This window comes from Saimiri boliviensis, chromosome 2 (assembly GCF_048565385.1).
Source record: "Saimiri boliviensis isolate mSaiBol1 chromosome 2, mSaiBol1.pri, whole genome shotgun sequence".
NCBI lineage: Eukaryota > Metazoa > Chordata > Mammalia > Primates > Cebidae > Saimiri > Saimiri boliviensis.
The window spans coordinates 238,119,926-238,128,596 of NC_133450.1; positions in this window are offsets into that span (position 1 = coordinate 238,119,926).

Consider the following 8,671-nt stretch of genomic DNA (forward strand, 5'->3'; position numbering starts at 1 on the left):
CTGGGATTACAGACATTAGCCACCATGCCCGGCCCTTTGTTTTCATCTTAAGAGCATGTTTATAAGATCTGATGATCCAGCGTCTGAGTCACTTTTGGAATGATATATGTTGGTTATCTTTTTCCTTGTGGATAAGTCATACTAACCTGGCTCCTTGAGCATCTAGTAATGTTGGATTGAATCCTGGATGTTTTGAATATCAAGTCCTGAGAGTCTGCAACTTGTTAAAATCCCCTGGACAAGATTGATTTTAAGCAGATAAACAATCCAGTTAACTTCAGATGACCAACTGTCTCTCCTTCTGTGGTGGTGGTCCCAGTGGCATTTCAAATTTCAAAGGCACTGTTCACTTCTTGCGTCTGTCTGCGCATGTGTGGCTTAGGCCTGAGCCCAGGACTTGTGCCAGCCCATACCCAGAACTAGGGATTTCCCTCCTCTAGCTCTCTCTTCTCTAGGATTCCTCAACACATGCTGCTTGGCTCACAGAAACCTCTTGGAGTTTTATTGCCCATCTGCCTCTTTATGTAGCATGACTGGGGTCTCCCTCACAGCAGGGCTGGGAAAGAAAAAGAAAGGGAGAGAGCGAGAAAGAAAGAGAGAGAGAGAAAGAAAGAGAGAGAGAGGGAGGGAGGAAGGAAGGGAGAAAGAGAGAAAGAGGGATTTCCTCCTGCATTCTTTGGTTCACAGGGGCTCCTTTTTCTGGTCCTCTGACCAGAAAGACCGAGCTTTTCTTGGAGTTTTTACTGCACATGTCAATTGGGAAGTTCCTTGACTTGAGAGGCTACCTTTATATCAAAGCTGAAAGGGCTTGGGTCGCGTGGTTCATGCCTGTAATCCCATCACTTTGGGAGGCTGAGGCAGGTAGATCACCTGAGGTCAAGATTTAGAGGCTGGGAGCAATGGCTTACACCTGTAATCCCAGCACTTTGGGAGGCCGAGGTGGGTGGATCAGGAGGACCGGAGTTCAAGACCATCCTGGCTAACATTGTGAAATCCCATCTCTACTAAAAAATACCAAAAAAATTAGCTGGGCGTGGTGGCACGTGCCTGTAATCCCAGCTACTTGGGAACCTGAGGTAGCAGCATTGCTTAAACCCGAGAGGTGGCACTTGCAGTGAGCCGAGATCATGCCGAGAGCACTCCAGTCTGGGCGACAGAGCAAGACTCTGTCTCAAAAAAATAAAGAAAGAAAGACTTCGAGACCAGCCTGGCCAATAAGGTAAAACCCAGTCTCTACTAAACATAGAAAATTAGCCAAGTGTGGTGGCAGGCACCTGTAATCCCAGCTACTTGGGAGGCTAAGGCAGGAGAATTGCTTGAACCCAGGAGGCGGAGGTTGCAGTGAGCCAAAATTGTGCCACTGCACTCCAGCCTGGGTGACAGAGAGAGACTCTGTCTAAAAAAAAAAAAGGAAAGGAGTACAGAAAACTGGGAAATGCATGCCTGTTTTGTGGCTTCTTCAACTTTTGTTACCCTCCTTCTTCCAATTTGCCTGCCATTATTGACTTTCCAGAGACCTCAGTGAGTTGGCATTTAGTTTTGTTTAGGTTCTTAGATTTTTGGGGGAGGCTGAGGTGGATGGATCACCTGAAGTCAGGAGTTCAAGACCAGCCTGGCCAGCATGGGAAAACCCCATCTCTACTAAAGAGACAAAAATTAGTCGGGTGCGGTTGTCCATGCCTGTAATCCCAGCTACTCGGGAGGCTGAGTCGGGAGAATCACTTACATCCAGGAGGCGGAGGTTGCAGCAAGCTGAGATTGCACTACAGCACTCCAACCTGAGCAAGACTCCATCTCCAAAAAAAAAAGAATTCTTAGTTTTAGTTTTGATGAGTGGGAGAACTGAACTAAACTGCTCTGTGCCCACTCCATCTTGGCCAGCACAAGAAGTCCTGAAACTTAAAACAACTTATGAAAGTTAAACTTGAGGGGTTGTTTTTTGTTTTTGTTTGTAGGTAATCAGGTGTTCTTAAATATAATTTTTTATCTCCTTCCCTACCAAGAGGTTTTTAGAACTGTTTGCTTGGCAGGTGAAGAATCTGCATGTTGTGGGTCTTTATTACTGAATGAGAAACTACCAGACTTTATCTTCGCTTTATCTGTTTCCCAGTTCAACGGAATATAACCTTAGCACTTCCTAAAGGTGCTTTCTAAAAGTTTTTGATTTCTCCAACTGTCATAGTACTGCATTTGTGAATCCCAAATTGGCTTCCACTGTTTATTTAAACTTGGTGTAAGATACAGGAAGATTTTTTTTGTCACCACCCTCTTTCTATTCCAAACACTATTTACCTGGAGGAAACTTTAGTAGGAGAAGATATTTTGGAAAAATTTTTGTAATCAGCTTAAACGCGTGTCTGGTTTTTTGTTTGGTTGGTTGGTTGGCTTTTGTTTGTTTGCTTGTTTAAATTCAGGGGGAGGCCAAGCGCAGGCCAAGCACTTTGGGTGGCTGACGCAGGTGGACCGCTTAAGCTCAGGAATTCCAGAGGAGCCTGGGCAACGTGGTGAAACCCTGTCTCTACCGAAAACACAAAAAAAGTTGCCCAAATGTGGTGGCATGCATCTGTGGTCCCAGCTGCTTGAGAGGCTGAGGTGGGAGGATGGCCTGGGCCAAGGAGCAGAGGTTGCAGTGACCCCAGATCACACCACTGCACGCTAGCCTGGGCGACAGAGTGAGACTCTTGTCTCTAATTAATTAATTAATTAATTCAGGGGGAATGTGTACTATATGTCTTTAAAAGCACTCTTTTTCAGTAAATGGATTATTTTAAAACCAAGCCAAACAAATATACCAACGTGAATTTTAAAAAATTTGATTTTGAAACATACATTTCTACCTTGCTGCAGTTTAAAGATAGAGTTTATGCCATATGGCCCGTCAGTAATGCAGCATAAGAAACTGCATCTGTATTCCTCGATAAATAAAAGTTTGTGGAGGTCCTGATCGGCTTTTTTGTAGTCCACCATACAGAGAAAGAGCCAGTTAACCTGTTGCTAAGCAACAGTGCTTCATAGACCAGAACTTCTGTACACCAAAGAGAGGGTAGGGGTATGAATTGTCCAAATTTACAAAGAGAAAGAGAGGGCACAGTGCACAAATGAATAGAGATCCAGGAAGCCACCTTTTGAAAACTAAGCAGAGGCAATTCAAGCAAGTATTTCAGAAATAAACCAAAGGCCCAGTTCTCAAGTTCTTCCATGCACATAACACCCATTGAGCTCGAAGGAATTCTGCATGTGTGAGGGCCAAAAGATTAACCCCAAAATAGGTCAATGAAATCCAAACAAAAAATAATAATAAAGTGCATTTTTATTAGCATGCTAAAATGCTAATAAAAATGACCTGTGAAAGATGATTTTTGCTGAAAGTGTCATCTTTCACAGGTCATAAAAGAAAATCAACATTTCAGATTTTACTAAGAGATCATTAAATTTCAAATCTGAAACACAGGAAGTCAGCAAAATTAAATGGCTAGCATTGATTTGAGAATGGATTTTCACTTACGTTTTAAATTAAATTGCTAACTCGAGACAGAGAGTGTTTAAAGAAAAATGCGAACATTTCTGTTTTACTTCGGTTGTGAAGAGATTACAGGCGTGAGCCACCGCACCCGGCCCCTGTGTTATCTTATATTAAAATATGTTGTAACTCTGGCTGGGCACAGTGGCTTATACCTGCAATCTCAGCCTTTGGGAGGCTAAGGCAGGCAGATCACTTGAGACCAGAAGTTCAAGACCAGCCTGGCCAACAGGGCAAAACTCCATCTCTACTAACAATACAAAAAATTAGCCGGGCAGGTGTGGTGATGCATGCATGTTATCCCAGCTACTCAGGTGGCTGAGGCTTGAGAATCCCTTGAATCTGGGAGGTGGAGGTTGCAGTGAGCCAAAATCATGCCACTGCCCTCCAGCCTGGGCAACAGAACAAGAATCTGTCCTCCAAAAAAAGAAAGAAAAGAAACTGTAGTTTTGTTCATTTTTTTTGTCCCTGTTTTTTGCCTATATGAATGATCTTCACCTTTCCCCACACCGAGAAGTGATGCTCACCATTCTTTGGTGTCTGCTACCCTCACACTTGCGCTCGAATAAACTCTTCTAAGTGGAGCCTGAGCCTTTTGATTGTTTTCGGTTGACAGGAAGACGGGAGGAAGAGAGGGCGGGTTAAAATTAAATCTGCATACTAAGCACCAAAATCCCTGCTGCTCTTCTTCAACTGTTCGTAATTGTTTCTGCTCTCACGCTTCTGTTCTACCCCTAACTCTCCTGGCTACCCAAAGGCAGGAGGTTATCTACTGGGGAAATCTCAAAAGACTGTAGAAAAAACTTCTCGAATTCTGATTTTAAGAGTCTTCCAAAAAGAATTTTTTTTTTTTTTTAAATTTGGCTTACCACTTGAATGTCCTATAGAGAAGTCCCAAACTGACAAGCCTGGGCTGTCCTCCCAGATGCTCTCCTGAGCTGTCAGTCTCTCCCTCTGGAATGGGACTAGATCACCAAGCATCACCTGTTATTTGAAGAAAAGCTGCTACACTGCACATGGACCCAAATGAACAAATACCAGGAGAACAGAAGTTGGGGAAACAGAAATGATGAAAAGAACAGAACAAAACTTTTATTGTATTATTATTATTATTATTATTATTATTATTGAGACTGAGTCTCACCCTGTCACCCAGGCAGGAGTGCAGTGGTGTGATCTCAGCTCACCACAACCTCCGCCTCCTGGGTTCAAGCGATTCTTGTGCCTCAGCCTCCCAAGTAGCTGGGATCACAGGTGCCCACCACCAGGCCCAGCTAATTTTTGTATTTTTAGTAGAGATGAGGTTTCACCATGTTGGCCAGGCTGGTCTCAAACTCTTGAGTTCAAGTGATCCACCTGCCTCAGCCTCCCAAAGTGACGGGATTTCAGGCATGAGCCACTGTGCCCAGCCAGAATAAAACTTTTAAATCTTTTATTAATGCTGCACCTAGCCAGAATAAAACTTCTAAAATCCTTTATTAATATCATCAGACAGATAAAATAAGACATTACATTCATGAAACAGAACAGGAATTAGGGTATAAGAGAGAATAAAAACCTCAAACAAAATTATGGTAGCTGAACTAAAAACATCAAATAAAGATTGGAATCTAATATTAAAGAAATTCTGGCCGGGCGCAATGGCTCACGCCTGTAATCCCAGCACTTTGGGAGGCCGAGGCGGGTGGATCACGAGGTCGAGAGATCGAGACCATCCTGGTCAACAAGGTGAAACCCCGTCTCTACTAAAAATACAAAAAATTAGCTGGGCATGGTGGCACGTGCCTGTAATCCCAGCTACTCAGGAGGCTGAGACAGGAGAATTGCTTGAACCCAGGAGGCGGAGGTTGCGGTGAGCCGAGATCGCGCCATTGCACTCCAGCCTGGGTAACAAGAGCGAAACTCCGTCTCCAAAAAAAAAAAAAAGAAATTCTGCAGGAAGCAAAACAAAAAGGAAGTAAAATAGAAAAGGCTACTAGAGAAAGTGCAATTAAATCAGAGAATCAATACAGAAGGGGGACTGAATAGGGTTTCAGGCTGGGTGCGGTGGCTCACACCTGTAATCCAGCACTTTCGGGGGCTGAGGCAGGCACATTACGAGGTCAGAAATTCAAGATCAACCTGGCCAACATGGTGAAACGCGGTCTCTACTAAAAATACAAAAAATTAGCTGGATGTGGTGGTGGGCACCTGTAATCCCAGCTACTTGGGAGGCTGAGGCAAGAGAATCACTTTAATCTGGGAGTCAGAGGTTGCAGTGAGCCGAGATTGCGCCATAGCACTCCAGTCTGGGTGACCGAGCAGGACTTTGTCTCAACACCAAAAAAATTATCGTTTACAACCAAATAAAATGGAAATTCTTGCAGTAAAAACAATTTAAAACTTAGGGTGATAAAAACAGTCGGCCACCTCGTTGGTGATGGGATGGGTCAAATGAATGGGGACAAGAACTCAGAAAGCAGGCAGTTGTATTGGGTCAGAGCCAGCACGGGCAAGGACTGAGCAGGGGCAGTAGCAGGGGGTCCATGGAGGCCACTGGTGTCTGATCTTGCAGGGAAGTGGACCAGAGTCAGGGCTCACTTTTCTGAAAGCAGAGTTGCAGTCCTGGAGGAACTGTGGTAATAGTAAGGCCATCAGATCGGGACCTCCGTGTGATACCAAAGCTAGTGGTCTAGTTATCAGATGTGGACTGCAGTGCTGGGGCTTGTGTACAACTGGGCAAGGCCTAACTCTGTTTATCAGAACTAGATTTCAACATCAGAGTTGAATGAGAAGCAAGGCTGACCTAATGCTGACTGGGTAAGCTCTTGCTCTCTTTATGGACACGATGATCTCAGAGTTGAAATGAGCCAAACATATCAAGTACAGATAACTATAGAGATTTCAGTGACCTGGACACATTACCCATAACACTTTATCTTCATTATTATTAATGTTCAGATCACAAGTAGACTAGCCACTTTTGTGGGCTCAATCACTTCAACTTCATTTGCCATTCTTCTTACTTTGTTCCAACCACATTGGCCACCTCACTATTTCTGGATTTGGGTAGGCATGGTCCTGCCAAAAGATCCTTTTATCTGGTATTTTTCCAAATAGCCAAGTGACATGACCTCTCCTCTCCTTCAGATCTTTGTTAAAATGCTGCTTTCTCAATGAAGCCCTCCTGGACTACCCTATCAAAAATTCTAACCATGCTTCCTACACCCTTTCAACTCTTTTGCTCCACAGCAGTGATCACATTTGGGATAAAATATTTTGCTTATTCATTGCAATAGTATATATTTTACTTGTTTGTCCCTCTCCCCTGCCCAAATATAAATTCTGAGAGGACAGCGTTTTCACATGTTAACTGCTTTATCCTCAGCACATAGAACTGTGCCTGGCATATAGTTAATTATCAAAAATGTATTTGTTGAGTGAGGAAATGAATGAATGAATGAATGAATGAATGAATGGAGGTGGTTTGGAGAAGTTTGTATGCAAGTATCTTGTCAGTCAGGATTCCAAGAGAAAACAGATGGAACACTGACATGAGGTAATTAGGCAGAATGTAGCCTAAAGCATTATTTACAAAGGTACAGGCAGGATTAAGGGGAGGGACAGCATCATTACCATCCCAAGGCCTTAATAGAAAAGAAATAATAGTTACCAGAATCTATTTTATTTTATTTTATTTTTATTTATTTTCTTTTTACTTTAGGTCCATACATATCTGGCATTTCTAATAGTTACCAGAATCTTAAGGGAGCAGCAGTCGGGGGAGGGGGGTGGGTGCGGTCATACGAAAGGCCTTCCATGAAGGTACACAGTCCACCCATGTTGATTCAGCAGGGAGGGAGGCTGGGGAATAAGTACCCATCCTCACACTCCTCCTGCACTCTAACCTTGTGCTGTGCCTCCCACTGGCAACATAATAAGAAATCAGAGGACATAGGAATCCATCAGCGAAGTCCATAAAGGCTAGAAGAACTGCGGGGCACAGAGTAAGGTGGAAAGGGGTAAGGAGAGGCCCTGGTGGGAAAACAGAAAATAAGCACAGCAGCATTTATAGATGCTTGTTTAAGTGGAGTGTTACGCTAGGCCTGGGATCTTCTTGTGGTAAAATTCTAAAATTATTATTATTATTATTATTTTTTTTTTTTTGAGACGGAGTTTCGCTCTTGTTACCCAGGCTGGAGTGCAATGGCGCGATCTCGGCTCACCGCAACCTCCGCCTCCTGGGTTCAGGCAATTCGCCTGCCTCAGCCTCCTGAGTAGCTGGGATTACAGGCACGCGCCACCACGCCCAGCTAATTTTTTGTATTTTTAGTAGAGACGGGGTTTCACCATGTTGACCAGGTTGGTCTCGATCTCTCGACCTTGTGATCCACCCGCCTCGGCCTCCCAAAGTGCTGGAATTACAGGGTTGAGCCACCGCGCCCGGCCAAATTCTAAAATTATTATCCAAGATCTCCCATCCTCATCTCCAGGACTGTGAAAGACCCACAGCGAACACCATACTGTATGGTGAAAGACTGAAAACACTCCTCTAATATCAAAAACGGGACACGGAGGCGGGCATTTGCCATTTCTATGCAACATAGTGTTAGAAGTTCTAACCAGAGTGAATAGGCAAGAAACATAAATAAAAGACACCCAAATTGTAAAGAAAGAAGTAAAATTTTCTCTGTTTGCAGAGAAAAACTTTAAAAAACTCTAAGATTCCATAAAAAAAAAAGTATTAGAAGTAATAAATGAATTTAGCAAAGTTAAAAGATAAAAAATTGATATGCAGTAAATCAGCTGCATTTCTGTACATTAACAATAAACAATCTGTAAAGGAAATTAAGAAAATAATTCCATTTACAATGGCATAAAAAAGAATACAATGCTTAGCAATAAACTTAACCTAAAAGTTGAAAGACTTGTACACTGAAAACTACAAAACATTGCTAAAACAAATTAAAGAAGACAAAAACATACACAGAGAGTGGAAGATGTTACATCGCTAAGATAATAATATACCCAAAGCGATATATAGATTCAGTTCAGCCCCTATCAGAATACAAAGGCATTTTCTTTGGTAGAAATAATAAAACCCATTCTAAAATTCATATGGGAATGTAAGGAACCCCAAATAGCCACAACAATCTTGGAAAAAACAGAGCA